General features: G+C 48.0%; 1 protein-coding gene and 1 long non-coding RNA gene across 8 annotated transcripts in view; both read left to right on the top strand.

The window, feature by feature from the left end:
* CDK19 (cyclin dependent kinase 19) overlaps positions 1 to 24294 on the top strand; it is a 285352-nt gene that overhangs the window by 17837 nt on the left and 243221 nt on the right. The window lies entirely within an intron of this gene.
* The window catches only part of LOC142493498 (uncharacterized), a 34411-nt gene continuing 12506 nt past the window's right edge, over positions 2390 to 24294 (top strand). Inside the window, exon 1 of one of the 2 annotated variants that reach the window (XR_012801122.1) lies at positions 2390 to 2847. This is a non-coding gene — a long non-coding RNA (uncharacterized LOC142493498). Of the gene's footprint in view, positions 2848 to 11462; positions 11758 to 24294 lie in introns of those variants that run through there. The other variant, XR_012801123.1, reaches the window with a different exon arrangement.

Below are 24294 nucleotides of genomic sequence, written 5' to 3'. Positions count from 1 at the left end.
GGCTGACTCTGACTTAAATACCATGTCAAACTCATCTCTTAACCCTAGATGCCGAAAAGGCTAGCAAAAAGTCTTTTTAGCTCTTTGAAGCCGCTTTTGGCTTCCATTGAAGTGTGAAGTATCACATTAAAAAAAACATTCAGTTTCTTGGTTCCTGCCTCCAACATAAACAATTAGGCAATTTAGCCTTTGATCACCAGGCTATGTAAATTCTAGCAAGATGTCCTTCCTGCTCATTATCATAACAGAGGGAGTCTGCAGTTTCCAGAACAAACCAAAATTCGTTATACACTGTAAATAACTTCAGAACTTCAGTTCATTAGTACTCACTGGCACGCGAGCCATATTAATACATTTCGTCACACATGACGCTCCCAATGAGACTAAATATTACCATGTAGTACTAAAATTAAGAGAGATATTAATATCTGGCTCTTAGTATCTGTTAGATATCAAGTGTTTAGAATCATTAGTTGGGGCTAAGTCCCACGAATACACCTATGTAACTCTTAGCACGTTCAGCCAAGGACATCTCATAATATTCTTATATATAATAAGGTCACTCATTCTGTAGCCCCACTCCTAAATCAGAGGCGTTTGGGCCAGTCTACCACATGGCAGGATACTATGGTTTGTAAGTGTGAGTTATAACGCTCACCCCCCACTCTAGCTTTCTGCAAACAGGTAGAGTGGCTGGGCCTTTGATCAGGGCTGTTTCCTAACCATTTGGTAGCTCCCCTGACCATTTGCATTTAGTAGGCAGGCATCTTTGAGGGTAATTTAAACAAAGGGCTTGAATCACTGTTTTAACATTAACCCTTTCCCTCCCGCAGCAGCCCTAGTGTATGTGTGGGTGCAAACACTAGGATAACACAATACATTTACACAGGGGAATATACATTTTCATGTTATAACAAGGGTTAAATCACATTTCTGGACCTCAGCCCAGTTAACCCCTTGTCTCCCTGGTGAGGTTAGAGGGTGGCCAATTGGGGTGTAACCCCTTTAATCCCGGGCCAAATCCTCTCGATCGTCACAGGGCTGACATGGGCCATGCAGCCGGGGTGGATTGGCTGCGAGCCCCCTCGATGATGAGCACACCGGCAGCATCCAGCGAGTCACTACCCACATCAGGGGTGTCAATTGTGATGTCCACTCCAGCTCCTTCTCCTCTATCCTCTGGGGAGTCGCCCATGCCAGCTCCAGTGGCATGAGTCAGGCGTGGCGGGTCTTGTACCATTGGGCCTAGTGAGCCTGGCATTACGGCTCCAAAAAAGAGGAGATTACTTTACATATAGTTTTTTTTATTGTAGTAGTTTTTATTATGTCTTTAAGCTTTTTGTTTTTTCAACACAGTGTAGTATCTGGGTTTGATTACAAGTTTTGTTCCCAATTTCTGTCTCTTGGTATAATATGTAGACCCATTTTTGTTCACCCAAGCTTAATACAGTCAAGATTATCTACCACATTGACTTGTCAGGGAGAAGGTGTGGCTGAGTGAGTAAAGACACTGACTGGTACTGAGTTTGAGGCAGGGCAACCTGGTTCAATTCCCAGTGTCGGCTCCTTGTGACCTTGGACAAGTCACTTTATCTCTCTGTACCTTTAACTAGGCACCAAAAACATAGATCGTGAGCTCCACGGGGCAGGGACAATAGTCATGTTTGAAAGTCAAAAAGTAGAGGGGTTACACCTATTTAAAAAAAAAATAGCTTGGAATGCTCCTTTAACTAGGCAATAAAAACCGTGTTAAACAATCTTTCACATCTGCCTACTGAACAATTGAACCAAGAAGATTGCGCATCAAACAATTTATTATGCTACTAATATATGTATTCTTTTTTTTATCACATTATCAGCGTAAAGAGAAGCCTGCAGTGAATTGACAGTTGAAGTAATCTATGAATTAGCAAGCTGTTCGTGAAAAAATTATGGTGGTTATTTGTAAACCGAATTAAAAAAGTACCTTTACATCTCTTTCATAATACGGTATGCAATGAGCGTTAAAGAGGGAACAGTTAATGTTTTTTTTTACAAAACCACTTCTGCTTATGCACATGAATATTTCCTTAATAATGTTTCTTCAAAATCACTCTGCACAGTGAATGCTATGCAATATATTTGTGCTGTGACTGTGTTACATTGGGGAATAGTTGTTTTCATACAACCCAATATTGTTATGTAGCTTTGATTTTGTTGTATGGGGTGGCAAGCAATGGACTATTGAAGTATGTGTAAAACTAATCCTACTTTGCTATCAACATTCACTGTACAGAATTGGAAACACGGACATGCTTTTATGTTCAAGGGCACATGTTGCTTCATTTGCCATTAACCTACAATATGTCAATTGTTTTCATACTGTACTGTGTCAGGAGTCAAGTTACTCTCTATTTTTAGACTAAGTACACAGAACAAAATAACAAACATAAACTACTTCGCACTCAGTCTTTAAAAAATCAGCCTTTATGAATCTCACTGAAAATATGGTGAGGGAGTGTCATTTATGTTTTAACAGTTTACGTATGTAATGAACCCAATATTTTTGATTTAAGGCTGCATTTGTTTATATTGCACATATTTCTGAAGAAAATCTACAGTCCCAGGTCTGTCTTGTTCTCATTACCAATACCGGAGGTTCACCTTCTCTTCAAGTGGCCCATGAATTCCACTTGGATAGAATAAAAATAACCATTAGTGATGTCACTGCTGCAGGGGTTGGCACCCTGGACACATCAGGCTATTCTCTATCGGAATCAGACATTTGGTTGCGCCCGTCTCACTGTGACCAAGTATCTGCTGCGTTCGGCTACGGATGGACCCTCTGCCATTGGACACTTTGCCAAGGTAGGTTAATTTAAGGGTTCATTTAGTGGTTAGGGGTTGGGTTTTTAGGGTAGGGGTTTAGGGCAAGGGGTTTTAGAGTAATAGGGTTAAGGTTTTTATTGTAAGGGGTAGCATTAGTATTAGGGGACTTTAGGGTAAGGGATAAGGTTAGGGACTTACATTGGCGGCGAAGTGGGTGGTGGAGAGATGTCCCTGTGACGAGGTGAGTAGCGGCTAAATGCCGGTGGAGATTTGGTCACTGCAAAATCAGTCATAGACCGATTCTCTATAGCCTGATTCAGTCCAAGCCCTTGGAAAACAAATGTAGTGTGGATGATATATTATTATTCGTATTATTTGTAATAACTTTCTTTTATTTCACATTTTGTTTTTAAATGTATGACAGATACAGAAAAGGAAAGTGAAGGGGTACACAGGCATCCTATAAGTTGCACCTTCTTATATTTATGGAGAGAGTTTCTTACAAAACGATGTATTTTTTCCATGAACGTAACATGCCAAATACCTCCGTCCGTCCTGTCCACCGCACACATAAACTCTGCTCTCCAACTTTATTTTTCAGTTTCTTCTAGAACAGTGTCTGTTCATCTCCTCCTTAAATCCCTCTCTTGGCTTCCCCTCAATCCACTCTAACCTTGTGGTGAGGAGATTTTGTAGGTTTCATTTAGATGAGTAGGATTAGATACTCGTTATGAGGTTTTAGTAGCTGTTTCTTTAATAATCATATTGATTGATGTTTTGCATATTGAGTTCCAGATACTGTATCTTCCCAATGCTTCAAGATCGGCATCTCACCCAAGTCAGACTCGTATTGTTTCATGTAATTGTGCCTAATAGTCTTCTCATCAAGAATAATGTATTCATACAGTACTGATATTAAGCTTTTAGTCAAGATATTAAGCTTTTAGTTTCTTATAACCATTCTAATTAAGGCGAAGAGTAGAAGCGAGATTTGGTGTTCCTCAGGGCTCTGTTTTGAGTCCTCTCCTTTACACACTATTTCTTGGTGACCTCATCAACTCCTTTGGCTTTAAGTATCCCTTATTTGCAGATGATACACATATATGTATCCACCACTAACGACATACCTGCAATCCAGTTCCAAGTCTCCAATGAACTCTTGCCTTCATCCTCCTGGTTGGTGCTCTGCTGCCACAAACTTAATATGTCTAAAACGGAATTCCTGATATTTCTTCCTATCCTTGTCCCAACATCACCTCTATACAGTACTTTACAGTAAACTGCACCACCATCTATTCTGTCTCCAAAGCATGTTGCATAGGTGTGACATTTGCCTCCTACCTCTCCTCCACCCACATTCATGCTCTGGCTAAAACGTGTTGCTTCCTCATCCGTAACATGGTCAAGATCCACCTTTTCCATTGCCAGTCCACTGCTAAAACTCTGGTGCATTGCCTGACTGTTTAGATTATTATTACTTACTACTAAGGCTACGGCCCCAGTCACTGCGTGCACGGGCGCATTGGAGCACGTGGCGGGTGCGTGCACCAGTTTCAGTCGTAATCTGTGGTCTTCCTCTGCGCATCCAGAGAAGAGCAGGAGATCGCGACTGCCGCCATGACATAGGCAGCGCTCAGCCGCCGCATCAAAATACAAATTTCTTGTCTTTTGGCAAAGGTGGTCGCACATCACGCTTTCTGCAAGCGTGCGCAGGCAGTGACGGGGCTGGCCCCATAAAGGGCTGTATCTTGTTCGTGCCGTGAATGCTGTAGAGCTTGCAGCCACGAGCAGTGGGGACGAGGCATAACACATTTCCCTGCCTCTCAACTTTGCAATCTTTCCAAAATTCAACAACTAGAATCATCTCACTTTCTCCCAGAACAGTGTCTGCTCTTCTCCTTAAATCCCTCTCCTGTCTTCCCATCAACTTTTGGATCACCTACAAAGTTCCCCTTTTTAGCTTTAAGGTAAGCACTTTTCTGCTTCTCCCTACATATCTACTTTAATTTCTCGCAAGTCGCTATGCCCCCGCACGTCTCCTGTGCTCTACTCTGCTCATATTTGTCTCCTTTCCAACCCTTCCACCTCTGCTGGTGTCTCTTGTCTCAAACCTTTTTCCCTGACTGCCCTGCCTGGTGCTTTTTAATTGGGATATAGTAAAATAGGAAAGATGAACTTATCATGTGTGCCAACGGATAATTATGGAGTGCCTCGATAGCTAGGAGGAAGTCACCTTCCATTCTTAAAGCTGTTAAGGTATTGAACATATACAGTAGGGCCAATTTACTATGTTGAATGCTTTTTAAAATCATTGTTGGGGTATTTGAGGATTTATCTGTTTGGATCACATTTATCACTCCCCTGGTATTGTCTGGTGTTGGTCTATAAGAACTAAACCCTACCCAAACAGGATGTATTCATTTTTGTTGATTAGAGTTATTGGGCTATAATTATGGACATTATATTTTTACCTTTTCCCTGCGAGAGGGGCCTGCAACATATCAGAGCAATGCTTTGCAGACCTCTCTGCCAGCGAAAGGGTTAAAGAATCATATGTTAACAAAATAAACCTTGTTTTGTATAAAGTAGACAGGCCTGGGTCACCAAATCATCTCCTTGTTTTCACAATAGTGGACAGGCCTCAGTCACCACATGGTCTCCTTGTTTTGGAGAAAGCAGACAGGCCTCAATCACCACATGGTCTGATTGTTTTGGAGAAAGTAGACAAGCCTTTGGTCACCACATGGTCTCCTTGCTCTGGATAAATTAGACACCTGGGTCACCTCATGGTATCCTTGTTTTGGAGAAAGTAGACAGGCCTTTGGTCGCCACATGGTCTCCTTGTTTTGGGGAACGTAGACAGGCCTCGGTCACCACATGGTCCCCTTGTTTTGGAGAAAGTAGACAGGCCTGGGTCACCAAAAGGTCTTCTTATTTTGGAGAAAGTAGACAGGCCTGGGTCACCTCATGGTCTCCTTGTTTTGGAGAAAGTAGATAGGCCTCGGTCACCACATGGTCTCCTTGTTTTGAAGAAATTAGACAGCCCTAGGTCACCACATGTTCTCCTTGTTTTGGACAAAGTAGAGAGACCTTGGTCACCACATGGTCTCCTTGTTTTGTAGAAAGTAGACAGGTCTGGGTCACCTCATGGTCTCCTTGTTTTCGAGAAAGTAGACAGGCCTCGGTCACCACATGGTCTCCTTGTTTTGAAGAAATTAGACAGCCCTAGGTCACCATAAGTTCTCCTTGTTTTGGAGAAAGTAGACAGGCCTCGGTCACCACATGGTCTCCTTGTGTTGGAGAAAGTGGACAGCCTGGGTCACCACATGGTCTCCTTGTGTTGGAGAAAGTGGACAGGCCTGGGTCACCACATGTAGGGTGACCAAATTTTCAAAATGAAAAAACGGAGATACAGTATGAAAAAATTATTTCTAAAACAAATATTATAATGGTATATGTCTAATAGCTTCCCCATTTATGCTGTATTATTGATTTATTTCTGTCCCTCTCTCTTCTTCCCTATGCCTTCTTTCTCTCTCCCCTCTCTCTTCTCACTCTCCCCCCTGTCTTCTCCATTTCCCCTCTATCTTCTCCTTCTCCCCTGTCTCTTCTCCCGCTCTTTTCTCCTTCTCTATGTCTTCTTCTCCTCTTTCTCCTCCCTTCTCTCTCTTCTCCCCCATCTCTCACCTCCCTCTCCACTCTCTCTTTTCCCTCTCCCCTCTCTCTTCTCCCTCTCCCCTTTCCCTGTCTCTCTTTATCTCCCCTCCCCTCTCTCTTCTCCTTCTGCCCTCTCTTCTCCTTATCCCCTCTCTCTTCTCCTTCTCCCCTCTCTTCTCCTTCTCTTCTCCCTCTCTCCCTCCCATCTCTCTTCTCCTACTTCCCTCTATTCTCCCTCTTCCTTCTGTCTTCCTACTTTCCCCTATCTTTCCCCTCCTCTACACTCTCTTCTCCTTCTCCCCTCTCTGTCTTCGCCCTCTCCCTTTCCCCCTTTCTCTTCTCCCTCTCCCACACTCTTTTCTCCCTCTCCCCTTTCCCTGTCTCTCTTCTACCTCTCCTGTCTCTCCTTATCTCCCCCCTCGCTTCTCCTTCTCCCCTCTGTCTGTCTGTCTCTCTCTCTCTTCTCCCTCTTCCCTCTGTCTTCCCCCTTTCCCCTATCTTTCCCCTCCCCTCTCTCTCTCCTCTCTTCTCCCTCTACACTCTCTTCTCCTCCCTCTCTCTCTCTTCTCCTTCTCCCCTCTCTCTATTCTCCTCTCCCCTCGCTCTCTTCTCCCTCTTCCCTCCCTCTCCCATCTCTCTTCTCACTCTTCCCTGTTTCTCTTCTCCCTCTTCCCTGTCCCTATTTATCTCCCCCTCCCCTCTCTTCCCTTCTCTCTCCTCCCTCTCCCACTTCTCCCTCCCCCTCTTTTCCCTCTTCTCCGTCCTTCCCCTTTCTCCTCTTCCCTCTCTCTCTTCTCCCTCTCATCATTCTTCCCCTCTTCTCTCCCCTGTACCTTACACGCGCGCGCACATGCACACACTCTTACCCACATACACACTCTTACCCGCATACACACACTCTTACCCGCATACACACACTCTTACCCGCATACACACACTCTTACCCGCATACACTTGCACACACTCTTACCCGCATACACTTGCACACACTCTTATCCACATACACACTCTTACCCACATACACTTGCAGACACTCTTATTCACGCACACACTTTTAGGCTGTAACAATCAATGTTATTCGATGCACATGGCCACACCGTGTGTGCGTGTGCATGCACGTGCACATGCACGTACGCTTAGTAATGCTCAGCGCTTGGGGAGACAGTGAAAATTGATTTTCCAAGAGCGCTTAAGGTTCACATTACCCTTCAACAATGAATCAGCACCAGTCAGTGCGCACACACACACACCCCGATCCAAGCAATGACACGCCCCCTCCCTTACGCGCCACGCTATCCCCCGGCCCCCCGCTCGCGCTCGCAAATTGCTGCAGGACAGGCTAGTGCTCATGCTCAGAGAGTTGGTGACGTCATGGCTCTCAAGCATGAGTGCACGTTGTTGCACTGTGGCCGCAGCCTTGCCCACATACACTTACACACGCTCTTACCCACATACACTTACACACACTCTTACCCACATACACTTACACACACTCTTACCCACATACACTTACACAGACTCTTACCCACATACACTTACACACACTCTTACCCACATACACTTACACACACTCTTACCCACATACACTTACACACACTCTTACCCACATACACTTACACACACTCTTACCCACATACCCACATACACTTGCACACACTCTTACCCACATACACTTACACACACTCTTACCCACATACCCTTACACACACTCTTACCGACCCACACACGCTTACACACACTCCTATCCACATACGCTTACACACACACCCACACACACACTCTTACCAACCCACATACGCTCCTATCCTCACACACTTACACACACTCTTACCCACATACACTTACACACACTCTTACCCACATACACTTACACACGCTCTTACCCACATACACTTACACACACTCTTACCCATATACACTTACACACACTCTTACCCACATACACTTACACACACTCTTACCCACATACCCACATACACTTGCACACACTCTTACCCACATACACTTACACACACTCTTACCCACATACCCTTACACACACTCTTACCGACCCACACACGCTTACACACACTCCTATCCACATACGCTTACACACACACCCACACACACACTCTTACCAACTCACATACGCTCCTATCCTCACACAGTTACACACACTCTTACCCACATACACTTACACACACTCTTACCAACCCTCACACGCTTACACACTCTCTTACCCACATACACTTACACATGCTCTTACCAACATACACTTACACACGCTGCTCTTACCCACATACACTTACACATGCTGTTACCCACATACACTTACCCACGCTGCTCTTACCCACATACCCACATACCCTTACACACACTCTTACCGACCCCCACACGCTTACACACACTCCTATCCACATACACTTACACACACTCTTACCCACGTACACTTGCACACACTTACACACCCACACACATGCTTACACACACTCTTACCCACATTCCCACATACACTTACACACACTCTTACCCACATACAAACACACACACTTACCCACATACAAACACACACACACACACTTACCCACCCATGTCTGGTATGGTCACCCTAGTCACATGGTCTCCTTGTTTTGGAGAAAGAAGACAGACCTGGGTCACCTCATGCTGTCCTTTATCATAATCTGTTACAGACATGCAGGCTTGAGTGGACTGCACCTTTAAACACAGGAATACTGCTAGGGTGGGAATCTTTACAACAATAAAAAAGATTTTTCTTTCCAAGTAATATCAAAATATACTGTAGGTTGCAAATGTAAAATTTGCATGTGTAACATTGCACAGCTCCCACGGTTTGGTTCTGTTTGACAACACAGCTATTGTGTGCTGAGATATTGTTTTAATGATACCAGCTGTTCTATACTTTGTTTCTGCGCTTTGCTTATTTCAAATAAAAGCCCTTATACATCTCTGATGGGGATCTTTTTCATTGATCTATTTATTGGATTTATTTATATATTTATTGGCATTTCAATAAACCGGGATCAGGTTAATCTTGATTTTACCACCGAGAGCCTCAGATGTAGGAGATACAGAGAACACCTTCTGCGCTGAAAGACACATTTAGAGCCCCATTCAAGTCACTTGGCCATGAAGAGCCATATTGACTAAGCGGTGTTACTCCATAAGATACTTTCCATGCCAGAAGACACCTTACAGCCATTTTACTTGGTTTGATGAGCTGAAAAGGATTATATTTAGTAAGCCATGCTGGAAGGTGTCTTATGGAGTAGCATTGCTTGGTAAGCAGTGGCGTAGCTAGACATGGGTGGCCCCGGTGCAAAAAAATTCAGGGCCCCATTAATATTAATATTGTCTCATTTTTTGCTCCCTCCCCCATCCTCTCCCTGATCCTCTCATCATCATCATCACCATCAACCGTTTCCCCCTCTCCCCATCAGCTCCCCCTCTCTCCCAGCTCAGCTCTGTCTCTCTCCCACCTCAGCTCTCTCTCTCCCAGCTCAGCTCAGCTCAGCTCTCTCCCCCCAGCTCAGCTCTCTCCCCCCAGCTCAGCTCTCTCTCCCCCAGCTCAGCTCTCTCTCCCCCAGCTCAGCTCTCTCCCCCCAGCTCAGCTCTCTCCCCCCAGCTCAGCTCTCTCTCCCCCAGCTCAGCTCTCTCTCCCCCAGCTCAGCTCTCTCCCCCCAGCTCAGCTCTCTCCCCCAGCTCAGCTCTCTCTCCCCCAGCTCAGCTCTCTCTCCCCAGCTCAGCTCTCTCCCCCAGCTCAGCTCTCTCTCCCCCAGCTCAGCTCTCTCCCCCCAGCTCAGCTCTCTCTCCCCCAGCTCAGCTCTCTCTCCCCCAGCTCAGCTCTCTCCCCCCAGCTCAGCTCTCTCCCCCAGCTCAGCTCTCTCTCCCCCAGCTCAGCTCTCTCTCCCCAGCTCAGCTCTCTCCCCCAGCTCAGCTCTCTCTCCCCCAGCTCAGCTCTCCCCCCAGCTCAGCTCTCCCCCCCAGCTCAGCTCTCTCTCCAAGCTCAGCTCTCTCTCCCAGCTCAGCTCTTTCTGTCTCTCCTCCAGCTCAGCCCTCTCTCTCTCTACCCCAGCTCAGCTCTCTCTCTCTCTCCCCCAGCTCAGCTCTCTCTCTCCCCCAGCTCAGCTCTCTCTCCTCCAACTCAGCTCTATCTCTCCTCCAACTCAGCTCTCTCTCTCCTCCAACTCAGCTCTCTCTCCCCCAGCTCAGCTCTCTCTCCCCCAGCTCAGCTCTCTCTCCTCCAACTCAGCTCTCTCTCTCCCCCAGCTCAGCTCTCTCTCTCCCCCAGCTCAGCTCTCTCTCTCCCCCAGCTCAGCTCTCTCTCTCCCTCAGCTCAGCTCTCTCTTCCCAACTCAGCTCTCTCTTCCCAACTCAGCTCTCTCTCTCTCTCTTCCCAACTCAGCTCCCCCCCAGGCTCAGCTCTCTCTGTCTCTGCTCCAGCTCTCTCTTTCTCTCTGCTTCAGCTCTCTCTCTGCTTCAGCTCTCTCTCTCTGCTCCAGCTCTCTCTCTCTCTCTCTCTGCTTCAGCTCTCTCTCTCCCTGCTTCAGCTCTCTCGCTCTCTCTGCTTCAGCTCTATCTCTGCTGTAGCTCGCTCTCTCTGCTTCAGCTCGCTCTCTCGCTCTGCTTCAGCTCGCTCTCTCGCTCTGCTTCAGCTCGCTCTCTCGCTCTGCTTCAGCTCGCTCTCTCGCTCTGCTTCAGCTTGCTCTCTCTGCTTCAGCGCGCTCTCTCGCTCTGCTTCAGCGCGCTCTCTCTCTGCTTCAGTGCGCTCTCTCGCTCTGCTTCAGCTCTCTCTCTGCTTCAGCTTGCTCGCACTCTGCTTCAGCTTGCTCTCTCGCTCTGCTTCAGCTTGCTCTCTCGCTCTGCTTCAGCTTGCTCTCTCGCTCTGCTTCAGCTCTCTCTCTCTCTGCTTCAGCTTGCTCTCTCGCCCTGCTTCAGCTCTCTCTCTCTCTCTCCCTCCCTCCTCAGCGCTCTCTCTCTCTCTCCAATGCCTACCTTTGGCGGGAGCAGATGATCAGAGGAGCAGCTGTGGCAGCAGACACCGGAAGTAAGAAAGACTTCCGGGTCAGACTGCTAGAGGGCGCTCCTCCCCTGCCGTCCTGCTCTGACTTTACTGTCAGTATTCTTCTACTGGCATATCCTTTAACAAGGGGCCCGCCGCCGCATACCATCTCTCCCCGCATGTGTCTACAAGGGTGGGAGAATGGGCCCCCCAAGAACACGGGCCCCCCAAGAACACGGGCCCCAAAGAGCGCGAGCCCGCTGGGTTCCCGGGCTATAGCTACGCCCTTGTTGGTAAGTATGTTTCTTGGTTCTCCAATTTGCTACCACTTCTTCAATAAAACAATTACCACAGGCTACAACATCCAGTGTATCCCATATATATTGGTGATAAAAGTTCTTAGAAATCAGGGGGCCTCCCAGTTGCAAAACTAGTTTTTGATTCAATATTCCCCTTGTTTATGAAATGAATAACTTTAAAAAAAAATGAAACAACCCTTAAAATAGTAGAGAACATATTTATGTGGCTAATCGTTTTCACTCTTTCACAGTTTTAACATAAATCTGTGTTTGCTGCTTTTCTTATTCAAAGACAGGTTGAACTTGATGGGCATGTCTTATTTCAACCTTATCTACTATGTAACTATGTTTAATAGGTTAAATGTAGGTGATAGGAGCTCTTTAAATAAGTTACACAAATATTTTTAAATAATTGTCTAAACTTTTATATTTCCACTGTAGCCAAATTCTTTGTAGGGTTTTTACAATACTTATCTACTCTTTACTGTGATAAGACTTTTTGATGTACTGTACCTTGTATCATTATATTTGCAATAGTGTTACTTTGTTCTGTTAAAGATGGTAATTATATAGGCTTCATTAGCCAAAAGTGGAGGCCGATTATCTATTGAGAATTAAATTTCACAGGCTCTAGTGAAAATATACACATTTTCATTTTTGAAAGGACACAAATAACCACATTATGGTAGGTTACATTTTTCTATGGATGATAATTACAGTGACATGGTTTTTAACTATATATATTTACTCTGTCATTTTTTTGTCAGGCTCCGCTTTGTTGAAAAGTGGCAAATGTGAGTTCTACTTTCAGAGATTGTGGTAGCTCTATGATTATCCTCTGGAGGGTTAAGTGAGCAAAGACAAGCTGTACACCTGCATGTTCACTTCAACACTATGATAATGTACTAATACTTTAATGCAGTAGTTCTCAAACTATGATCCTTGTTTGAAACACTGGTGGTTTATGAATACTTTAGACGTGGTCAATAAAGCCTCTGACAATTGACATCAGGCATCTCTCTCCTTCAGAAACTTATAAAGTTCATAAAACATCCATGCCACCGAGGAAGCAAGTTACCATGCAAAATGCGTAGGGCAAGTTGCCGTGCTAGTCACTGTGCTAGACCAACATCCAGATTGGGAATACTGGACAGGGCGGAGACAGCTGGACATCCGTTGCTTTCCCACTCTGCCCCTCTGGGACAATCTATTTGGAGGTGAAGTCACACATGTGACATCATAATTTGCTGCCAGTAAAAAGCATACAATCTAATTACTGAAGACTGAGAGATTGTCCAAGGTCACAAGAAACATAAACGTTCTATTACCACTCCTCTCATTACTGTGCTTACTTAAACATGCACTAGAATAATAATATATACAGTACATAGAACACAGGCGGAAAAATCCCGGGCGCCTGGTTGCCTGAGAGCCAAAAAATTCAATGCTGGCATCTGTGTTGCGGTGTAATGTGAAAAAAACTAGGGCGCTCCCTCTTACACAGACTCCAATAACTGTATAAATAGCAAATGGAAAGAAATAGAAGAGAGTAATAAAATACTAGCCCGAATGTTGGTTGCTGCTCAACCCCTGGAGGATCTTCCCACGATCCTCGTGACACAATAAAAACAGAAAGGGGGGGGGGGGGGGGGCGGGGGTACAAGAAATTACAGATGCACAGTGATAAAAATGCACAATGTAAATGCCAATTGGGCACTGTTCAAGCTCAAATAGCGTCAGAGATGAGAGAGACAATCTCTGGAAGGTGGGGGTAAGTAGAGAAATACTGAAATATAGTGTACTCACATGGCCATGTGTGATACTGGTCACAGAATGGTATATTTGCTTGTGGTGGTGGTTTCTGGCTGTTTGTCCTCTTCAAGCAGTGTTGTATGAGTCTCCCACATCTGGTATCCTCACTCTGCAATGGTCTCCGCACGGATCGAAAGGATGACAGCCACAAGTACAATAAAAATACAGTTTATTGAATTAAAAAATGGGAGTAACAATCACATGTAGAGATGCCTCGGTACATTGAAGTCTTCTCCTGTGCTCCGACACAGTACGCTCCTTCTCCTGCGTCCGGTTGACAGGACTCGACAGCAATCGGAGAAACTACGGCCGCCGTGTCAGGGTCTCCTAGACATTCTGCTCCTAGCCATAGTTCCTTTCCTTGTCCACCGGTTGTGCTGCTGCTTTCTGTCTGCTCTGGGGTTTGTCTGTCTGTCTGCTCTGGGTTTGTCTGTCTGTCTCCTCTTGTTGCTCCTGTTCTCTGTGCTTATTGTTTCTGCTTCCTGTTTGGGTCCTTGCCTTAGCTTTATGTCAGACTCCATGCCATTGCCTATGCTTCTGCCACAGCTTGTTCCTGTATCTGTTCCTGTACCAGTCCTGTTTTGAATTGGAGTTCTGTTCATATTAAAGGCCCTTGCTATTTAACTAGATTGCCCCAGTCTGTTTCTGCTAGCAAGTCCCAGACCTGTCCCTGCTCCGTAGTCTCAGTTCCTGCTCCCCTGCCCAGTTCCTGCTCCCCTGTCCTGCTGCTGCCTTCCTGTTGCTGAACCTCTGCATGTTGCCCACGACGATCCAACTTGACGCTTGCCACCAACCTCAGCTCGTGACCCCAACAATCTTGCCTGCTCCCGCTGTTCCGGCCACCGAGGTCCTATCCGCTCCTGGAGTCTCCCTTGTGACAGGCCGTCAGCAATCAAAACAGCTCCACGTCCTCGCATGATCTACGCGTTTTGTATTAAAAAATGCTTCGTCTGTTTCATGCTTAGGACGTGTGGGACATGGTATATATAGCGCTGTTTATTTATTATTCAAAATGATGACTAATGTTGTTTGTGAAGTATATGTGACATGAGCTTTCTGTTTAACACTCATGACTTGAAATGAGCTCAAATCATAGTTGGTCACACATAATAATGACCTTTTGATGCAGCTTATCTACTCCAATGAAAATTGTGTTTACCAACTAATGTTCTAAATATATGATAGTGTGCACACAGTCTAAGTAATATATTAGACTACTGAATTGCCCTGTCATGTCCATTGGGTACGAATAATAAGAATTAAACACATTGCTTAAAAATAGTAGATGACTAAGCATGTATAACACATTGGTATACATATGTGATAATTATCTCATGACCATATACAAAATATCCCTAATTGACCACTTACAATACTTGGATGCCCTAAAGTATATAGTAACCACAAGCTCATTATAGCCATACATAGTTATTTGACATGGATAGTCTTAAAAATGATATGAAAAGTACGCAGATATAACAATAGATCCAACCGCTAGTACAATGCTATTGAAGCATAGTTAAAAACACTAAAATATAGTCTAGATGCTTGTGTAAGGTTGGAATTACTAAACAGTAGATCCAACCATTCAGCAATAAGATGTAGCCAGGTCCCCCGTGGTATAGTTGCCCCCCCCTTCTGCCAGCGCGAGCAGCATGTACCTGGGAGTTGCGGCCGGTTGCCGGGAACGCGAGCGGAGCGGTTGCTAGGCACGCAGCGGGCCGGTTGCCGGGGACGCGATCGGGCCGTTACTAAGGCCGCGGTCGCGTTGCGAGGGTACCAGCGGCTCGGGAAGCAGGGCGCCGCCATGTTCAGCGCTGTTGCGCATGCGCAGGAGGCCAGCTAGCGCGAGAGGCCCCCAAACAGCTCGCGCATGCGCAAGGCGGGAAGGACAGCCCCCAGGGTGCACATGGGCAGAGCCACATGACTCCAGGGAGCCAATAGGGCTGCAGATCTCCCCAGAAGGGAGATAGATACATTTCGCAGGGTTTTGCAGCCACGCAGTAGTCAGGATCCGGACCAGCTAGGGGTAAGAGGTGGATGCAGGGGTCAGTGACCCTCTGCATAAGGCCAGCAGCCCCCAAGGTCCCAGTTAGGTCCTGAGCCACCTAGTAGCTTGTGGAGCTTAGGGACAGGCCCTAGATAGGGACACTGCCCCATTAATTGGTTGCTTAGCCAGGGACACAGTGCTGAATCCGTGCGGCCCTGCAAGGTGGGTTCTGGGCTCAGAACCCCACCAACGACCCTGGGACTAAGGTGATATTATCCGCGCTGGAATTCACCCAATGCGGTGTGGAGGACAACGTCGGATCGGGCGGATCTCCAGTGATATCGCTGTACCCGTGGCTGGAGCCCGGGCAGGTAACCTGCAACTCACGTGCACCAACCAGGCCTATCACCAGACATAGTGGCTGCGCAGTCACACATACACATGCACAGTGGTATTTGACTTTGGGTGTGCGAGACATTTGGGTGGGGGTTACTGGACACGGGGTGGGATCACTCTGTGGGAGGTTAGCGTCCGCCGTGACGCCTAGAGGTGGTAGCGTCCGCCGAGACGCCTAGAGGTGGTAGCGCCCGCCGTGGCGCAGAGTGGTTAGCGTCCGCCGTGGCGCAGAGGGGTTAGCGTCCGCCGTGGCGCATAGTGGTGAGCGTCCTGTGAGACGCCATGTGTGGCTCCTCTAGAGAGGAGTCATGGTTATGTTGATGTGTTATGCTATGCAGTAAAGGCAGTCCTGTTTTATATTTGCTCGCTTTGTGTGGTTGTTTCCTGTGAGGGTCTCCTCCCACTCCGTTGGGATCCCTCCCAGGTGGAGGCGTTGCACCCAGAGATGTATAACATGCATGTACCGAGAAGATGTTGTAAGTGATCACCCCTAGTATAATTACCCCAGGTTCCCCATGGCGGAAGCTCAGCCCTCCTGTGAGCCAACAGATAATGCACCACACCTGAGTAACCTTGTATGTTCCTACACCTCCACAGTATTATCTGCGAGTGGGTGGGGGAAAACCCGTTACAAATACATTGTAAAAACAGTTAAAATGGGATAGAGTATTTGGTAGCCACTAAAAAGTGATTGTCGTTAAATTATCTTAATAACTTGTAAATATTAAATTGTACTATAAAATACAAATGCATACATCCGCGTCGATTGATGTGGTTATTAATTTGAGTGTGCAGTTGTAGAGTCTATAATTAAATGTGACACATGGAACAAAACACTTAAAAAGACTTAGGGGGCTATGCACTAAGCAGCACGTTTTTGCGATCGATTGGGAAAAATTTGCTCTGCCGATAAAAAATGAAGCCAAAAGCGGGATTCGTTAACAAGTTCAGCACATTTTTGTCTGGCCGAGCAAAAATGTGCCCGTTCGCGCAAGCTTTCCCCCCACTCTATCGCGCTTAAACTTTTAAAGCGCGATAGCTGATAGAAAAAAAAGCCGCCTGTAAGAACTGCATGGAGACGCTGCATGCCTGCGGTACCAATCCTATGCCTCCCCCAAAAATACATAAATAAATACTTTTAAATAAATACACCCCCCCGCCCCCTAACACATACAGTACAATAATGGTCAAAATTACTGTTATCCAAATATGGATAATAGTGCATTTGCCCATTTTAAAATACAACATTAAGCAGCATAAATAAAGTAAATAAATCTTGCACTCACCCCTGCCAGGCTGCCACGATGAGGGCCATCCTCATCAACGTCCATGTCCTCCGTTGCTACAAACAATACAGAACAATAAAAAATGACAATCTAATGTCCCCTAACCCCGTAATCACCTAAGTGGTTAGTAACCGCTATAGTAATTGAAGGGTTAGCCCACCCTCCCTCACTACCCACCCGGTAGGCCTAAACACCATCCTTGGGAACAATACCCCCTTCACCCATCCCCGCTACCCACAATTTAAAAAAACACACAAAACAGCCCCACTACCCACTTCCTAGGCCCCCAATAAACCATTACAATATTTTATAAACAACAATACACAACCCACCCACCCTGTGACCCCACATAAAACAATTATTTGTTTATTTTACACACAGGCTTAATACTACAGTCTGACGGGGGTCCCCGGGTGGTCCCCACAGGTGTCCGCAGTGCACCCTGGGGGGTACCCACAGGTGTCTGGGTTCCCTCAGGTGGTCCCAGCTAGGCTCCGTGGCCTCCAGGTGGTCCCCGCGGGTGTATGGGGGCCCTTGGGTGGTTCCCATGGGGGTCTGAAGGCCCTTGCTGGTCCCCCACAGCTGTGGGACCCCCGATTCTTTCCAACGGGGGTCTCCCGCGGGTCCTCAGGTGGTGTCTGTGGGCGTCTAGGGTCCTCGGGTGGGCCCCGTTGGTGTCCGGGGATCCTCGGGTGGTACCGTGGGTCCCCGCTGGCCAATGGAACCAATCCTGTATTTAAAAAAAATAAAACATGTCCTACATTTCAATAATACCCCCCCCCCAACACCAAAACACATACAGTTCAGTAATGTCAAAATAACTATTATCCAGATATTTTTCAATGCGAAACGCATAGATCATGCGAGGACTTGGAGCTGTTTTGATTGCCGACTGCTGCCGTCGTTTATGCAAGTGCTCTAGATCCAGTCCTGTCGACCGGATGCGGGAGAAGGAGCACAGGAGAAGACTTCAGTGTACCGAGGCATCTCTACATGTGATTAATTGTTACTCCCATTTTTTTATTTAATAAACTATATTTTTATTGTACTTGTGGCTGTCATCCTTTCGATCTGTGCGGAGACAATTGCTGAGTGAGGATACCAGGTGTGGGAGACTCACGCAACACTGCTTGAAGAGGACAAACAGCCAGCAACCACCACAACAAGCAAATATACCATTCTGTGACCAGTATCACACAAGGCCACGTGAGTACACTATATTTCAGTATTTCTCCACTTACCCCCACCTTCCAGAGAGTGTTTATCTCATCTCTGATGCTTTTTGAGCTTGAACAGTGCCCAATTGGTATTTACATTGTGCATTTTTATCACTGTGCATCTGTAATTTCTTGTGCCCTCCCCCCCCCTTCTGTTTTTATCTGTGTTGCGGTGCGGACTAAGCAGGATATGTTGCACTGTTGTCGGTCGCGACGGTGACCCACAGATCAGTCAGCATTGCATTGCTTAGTACAGTGGGGGGGGGGAGGGGAGTGAGGCACAAGCGGGGTAGGGGGAAGCTGGGCATGAGGGAGGAAAAGAAAGGGGGAGCGAGGAGTGAAGAGCAGTGGGAGCGAGGCACAAGTGGGAGGGGAGTGAGGCGCGAAATGGGAAGAGCAGGGTTAGTGAAGTGGGAGAGCAGGAGGGGAGTGAGGCTGGTGGTGGCAGAGTATTATGTGCCCACCCCGAATCTCATTTTTCACATTGCAGGTAACTTGTGGCAGGAAGGGAGGGGGGAGTTTGCATGAGTGACTGTCAGTGTGGGTGTCTGTCAGTGTGTGAGTATCTGTCAGTGTCTCTGTCAGTGTGAGTGTGTGAGTATCTGAAGTCTGTAATTGTGAATCTGTGTGCCTGTCAGTGTGAGTTTGTGTGTGTCAGTGTGAATGTGTGTCTGTGACACACACTCTCAAACACAGAGCCGACAATGGAGGGAGCGGTGGGAGAATGCAGTCACAGCAAACCCCACTCCCTTCTTTACCACACTGGCTCATAAAAATTCAGGCTGGCTCTTACATTTTTTATATTTTTGTCCACCACTACAAAAACATATCATGCAGGACATGCACCCATAATTATAGCTCTTGCCCGTGTTTCTGTTCAAACCTTTGTTTCTACAGACTTAAAGCTGTCAGGACTTCAGGTACAGGTTGGACCTCAATGGCCGGAACAGCAGGGAGCAGGCCAGGCTTAGTCGGGTCACAAGCAGGGGTCCAGGGCCGTCAGCAAGAATCATAGTCGGGGTCACAGGCAGAGGTCGGCAGATGGGAATCCACAGAAACAGGGATAGAGGCTATGGCAGGGACAGAGACAATGGCAGGGACAGAGACTATGGCAGGGACAGAGATTATGGCAGGGACAGGGCAAGGAACAGACAGGGAACAAGCCTATCTGTGCACTTGGTTGCAGGAGATTGGGAAGGCGATGTGGGAGCATGTCGGGAGTGTGACGAACGTGTCACAAACGCATCACGAAGCTAGTTCGCCCTCATTGGCTGAATCAGCTCACGTGAAGCAGACGTCACGCGACTGCAGCCTGAAAAGACAAATTGACTTGTTTCACCAAACTGCAGCAGCGTCAACGCGCTACATCACCACCAGTACTATGCTACCTTCAATGGAGAAGCATAGAAGAGTCCCGATGTTTGTGCGCATGCAAGCGCGTGCATGTAACGATGCCCCCACAATGAGCGCCCTCACTTTGATAAAAACTGCGTGGCACTCGGAACGTTGGTTGCTTAGCTGTAATAAATCACCTTTTTGCAAAGTCTGTGTGCCTGCATCATCTTCCTTATCACCCACCATGAGCGCAGCCATAGTCTTATCTCTATCATGCTATAATAGTATAATAATATAATATATATGTAACGGGTTTTCCCCCCCCCAATCTCACATTGGCCCGGGTACTCTAGCAACCAACCCCGATTACGTGTTCGTGTTTGGTGGTGCACCTGTAGGCAACAGGACTCCTGAGTCTCCCGCTTGATGGTATAAGGGGATGTCATCAGGACAGGTAGCTGAGGTAGTGGGTGCGAGTTCAACTTACATCATGTGCAGCGCCTCCACCTCATCAGGGTCTATGCTTCCGCAGGGAGATGGTCCTGGTGAGGAACTCCTTCTTGGTGGTGACTGCCACTGTTGAGTAATTTTACACTCACACAGTGGGGGTTTCGTTAACAAGGTCATCTTTATTGCAGATTGGGATGTAGCAGACTGCCCCATGTAGCTGCCGGCTCTAGCCACACATCTCTCCGTGCTGTCCCTTTGCCAAGTATGCCCTCCCAAATTGAAGTGGGATTCCCTCTTCTCCTAGGGAGATCCTCTCTGTGCCAGGTCCCTGGACACAGAGTGGCATAGAGAGGCCGATTGGTCAACCTGGACCGCTAGTTACTGCACTAGGGTCACAAAGTGTTCCTGCAATCCCTTATGCAGGAAAATACAACTTCCCAACAACTTCCCACAGCTGCTGGAACCACACACTAACTAACTGTGTTGTGCCTTATATACTTCAGGAGGCAGGTGCATCCCTGATGTCACTATCCAGGGACTCAGAGCATACAGCCACTCCCCTCCATACATAGGGCACCTCACCATGGTGTGAGGGAAAACCTCCATAACTACTGCTGGCATACCTGTACTTACCAGGACTTACTGCCAACAGAGAGGAAAGTAGTATACCATTATTATGCATGGCTATATACTCCCCCTGGTGAATCCCCACCGTCCTGTCTGGGGCCAAAATTTGGTGTACCTTGCTCCAGGAAACACTGTAAAAGAACATACAAATTAAGCGTCAAACATTATCACCTTTACATAATAATGCAAGAACCTTCCACTCACTGACCAGCAGGGAGTGTTAAAGAGAAGGGCAGACCACTCTTTGACGGGACCTAATAATAGTGTCGAGGGTCTGGTTTCTTCACCTCCCGCCCCGCTGCATCGGTGACTGTCACGCTATACTCTCGGGGCAGGCCTCGCTCATTACAATACACCACTTTGTGCATATAAATGCTGCGCCTGATTTTCCAAACCCTCATTAATTGGGAAACCCTCTGCTCAGCCTGAACGCCCTTAATGGCTCCTCCCTTATTGACGATATAATATTCTATGTCATTACGAAGCCACCTCTCTCGATTGTCCTCTATCTCCCTCATCAGAGGTTCGGGGACATATGGGTACTCAAGCCCATGAGACCGTTTATACTTGGCTGTAATGGCCCGTTCAGCTCGGCAGGCCCGGGTTAATTTAGTTTGCCCAGCCTTTCCCGGTAACACCCATGACAGGGGCTCATCTGACTCCCCCGGATCATCTAACCCTTCAGATCCCTTTGGGGTAATAAGACCCCCTTGAATTCGGTCCCACCTTACTCGCAGCTCTTTGAGGTATGCCTCATCGTTGAAATCCCCGGGAGCCCACCAATGGTCAACTACCCCATCCCTTTCTAGAATGAAACGGGTGCGGTCTATCCAGGCGACATAACCCTCATATAGTGGTGCCCACCATCGAGTTTCCCGTACCTCCTCCGAGTTGGATTCTAGTGGCTCTTCCTCTTCAGGCCCGCCCGATGATACCCCTGAAGTACCCTCAGATTGCGTAACCTTTCCCCGACGCTGTGACCAGTGTCCACCCGTGATTCCCAACACACTAGCACAATCACTGGGCACCGACCCTCGTTGGGAAATCCTCCCTCCACCCTCCGATCCATCATCCGAAGTTCCCCAGTCCAGGCTTCCAGTCCGTTCCTCGGTAGGACCCCGGGAATCCCCTGACATCCCCAGGCTAGAGGTAGACCCGAATGAACAGGTGACAGGGACAGGGGATTTAATAGGGCCTTGGGGCTAACTTTGGGGATGGACGGGGTTGGGGGACGGGGCCGGACGGTAGGTATCGGTAGGGTTACGGCCTGCTCCTCAGCAATACCTGACTCGCTTCCGCCACAAAGTCCGTTCTTTCCTCCGGCAGCTGAGCTTCTCAGTCTCCGGCTCGAGCGCCCACTCCGTCTGTCAGTAGGGGATCGACTTCCACTGCTCGACCGCAGAGGCGCGATCACCTCCCACTCAATGCCGCCCTTGTCGTCCGGAATCTCCTCCGTACACGCACGTGCTTCGACGCCATCTTGGGTTTGGTCCCCAATCGAGACCTCTTCCTCCACGAGGACATCTGGCAACGCCCGTCTGCTACGCGGTCCAGCCTGACCCTGGATCCGTCTTCTTTCACCTCCACCCCCTGGGTCTGCGGCGAGCACTGAGCTAGCCTACTGCTCCGCAGCGTCGGGGTGGATCGACCTCCTTCCAACCCGCTAGTCACCACGGCAGTGGGACTCCGGCGATTGGGTTGTCACGGTACTGGAGACACTCGACTCCGTGTCTCCACACCACGAGGAATAGCATCTCGCCACGGGATACCACTGGTATGGTACTCCGTCAACAAGTCCTGTGCATCTGCCAGCCTGGCACACTCCTCGTCCGAAGACTCTAATTTACAGTTCGGGCGGGGTACTCCAGTAGGGGACCGTCGATGGGCTCCTTTCCGGTCACGTCTCCGATGGCTAGTTTTCTCTGACTTGAGAACCCGGCTTGATTCCTGCTCCACGGGGCCTGCACTCTCACGCCACAGTGCACCCGGAAGCTCCGACGCCGACATCGGGGTAGAATCCTTCACTCCCCCAGCTTGTACCGGCACAAACGTCGTCATGGGCCACATATATTGCAGTCCACAATGAGGGCATCGAGCCTCACTGCCCACAGCTCCGCCCGGCAGTCTGCACTGCAGGCAGAGACAGACCACTGTCTCCACACCCTCTACGCGGATAATCAGGAAGCCTCCTGGAACCGAATAGGGATGGGTAGATATCAAGGGACTCTGATCCACTTTCTCGGAATGTTCAGCCATAGTCACCAACGGAGGCACACTTCTCAGAGGTCTGTATCGATCAATGGCTCTTCGCAACTGAAGGGCAGGGGATGGTTGAACAATCCCTCCCGATACTTCCTCCATCGGCATCCGGTGGAACCGCAGACCACTCCGCCTGGTTGAAACTAGGGGGATGTCTCCCAGACTTGTAGCTTGACCCAGCACAGGTGCAGAGTGAGTCATAGTCCATGAGGGCGCAGCTCCAGCTTTCGCGCCAAACTCCACAGCAGGGTGGAGTTTTCTCGTTGCCGCCAATCCTGGCCAACAATTAGCAAACTGCAGGGTTGCAAGACTTTCTGCAGCTGGCCCACGCGGTGTCCCGGGAACGCGGGAACCGCCATCTTGGTGAGTACTGTCCTTCATATTTGAGGTAGCGTCTGGCTGTTTGTTTATTGGTGTATAACAAAGTCCATTTCGTTCCTCCCATCTCGCAAGGCTGTCATCCTCACTAGTCTCGAGGGTACTTTCCCGAGAACACAGGCAGGACAAACACGGCGCAGCCACGGCTTTCACGCCATTCCATAACAAACACACAAGAGTCTCTCCTGTAGCTTGTTCTTCTTCCTCAGTCCGGCATCCTGGACCTTCTGCTCTTTGCAGATCCTCCATTCTGACGGTTGTTTCTCGATCACTGTATACTGGATTACTGTATATGGAGCTCCGCTCTGCGGGGCAGCTACCACATCAGTACAATAAACATGCCTTGTGCACCACCTTATGTACCTAACGTAGATCTAACTCGTGTTTGCACTACCTCAGTCTAGGCTCACTCTCTCAGTGTCTACTGTATCTCCTTCCTCCCAGTCTGTGCTCCCTTCGGTAAGTGATCTGGAATGGGCTAGGGTACTCTGGGGCTTCCATGCAGTACTTGGGCATCTACCTCTCTTGGTCAGCCTAGTGCAGACCCTCTCCAGGAGTCCTGACCTAGTTAACAGGCTATCCCTTCAGGCATCCTACCCCTAGCGCTACCTCAAGGTGACTCGGACAGCTATAGCCCCTCTCCAGACCCACTAACTCCTCTCAGGTTCCCAGGTTACTCCTGCGGTTCCATCCCAACACAGCACAAAGTGGCAGCATACACTTTCCCTGTTTCCTAGTGTGCCTAGCTAAAGCCTGTCCTGTTGACAGATATATCTCTCAG

The sequence above is a fragment of the Ascaphus truei genome, chromosome 4 (assembly GCF_040206685.1).
Source record: "Ascaphus truei isolate aAscTru1 chromosome 4, aAscTru1.hap1, whole genome shotgun sequence".
NCBI lineage: Eukaryota > Metazoa > Chordata > Amphibia > Anura > Ascaphidae > Ascaphus > Ascaphus truei.
The sequence above is the reverse complement of the archived record's forward strand: the minus strand, read 5'-3'. Positions and strand labels throughout refer to the sequence as shown.